Source organism: Mastomys coucha, unplaced genomic scaffold, assembly GCF_008632895.1.
Source record: "Mastomys coucha isolate ucsf_1 unplaced genomic scaffold, UCSF_Mcou_1 pScaffold5, whole genome shotgun sequence".
Classification (NCBI taxonomy): Eukaryota; Metazoa; Chordata; class Mammalia; order Rodentia; family Muridae; genus Mastomys; species Mastomys coucha.
This window is the reverse complement of record NW_022196911.1, coordinates 113291722-113292488: the sequence shown is the minus strand read 5'-3', so window position 1 is coordinate 113292488 and position 767 is coordinate 113291722.

The window sequence follows — 767 nt, the reverse complement described above, 5'->3', positions numbered from 1 at the left end:
AGATCCACATACCACAGCACCTCTAGACTCTGGATCCCGGTCCTTGCATCGGCTGTGAATACGTGGCACTGGAATATGCCTTAGCCATGAGTATGACCACATGCAGTCACGCGCATCTGCCCATCTGATGTCCATTGTCAGAGATGCTCCTTGGGTCTCCTGGGACACAAGCTGCTATAGAGGGCTATCCTTGGTCATCATCCTCGTCCAAAAGCTGGGCTTGTTGACTGCTGGCATCCCCACGTGAGAGAGGGGGAGGAGGGTCGCAGGACCCCAGCTGATTCCACGTACTTCCCCTTTCCTTCTGCACCTCTGCTCTGCTCGCTCGCGGCCTCACGGTCTTGGGAGCAGCTTCAGCGCATGCGTGGAAGGGGGCTCCATCTGCCCTCACTGGGAGACGTTGGGTGGAGCAGCCCGCTTTGAGCCAGCCCTCACGCCTGCTCTGTAACTCAATCCAGTAGGTTCACTGGCTTTCCAAGGCAGGTCCTGGTGATTTTTTTAAATCTGGTCTGCTGCCCTATGTGGAATGAGTAGGCACGCAGAGGTCAAAGGGCAGCTTCAAGAGTCCCGTCTCTCCTTCCACCATGTGAGTTCCAGGGATTAAACTCAGGCCATCAAGCTGGGCAGCCAGCGCCTTTACATGCCTGAGTCCTGCTGCCAGCCTCCTGTGTTTCTATTCACACACGTGCGCGCGTGTACACACACACACACACACACACCACACCACACCACACACCACACCACACCACACACACCCCACCACACCC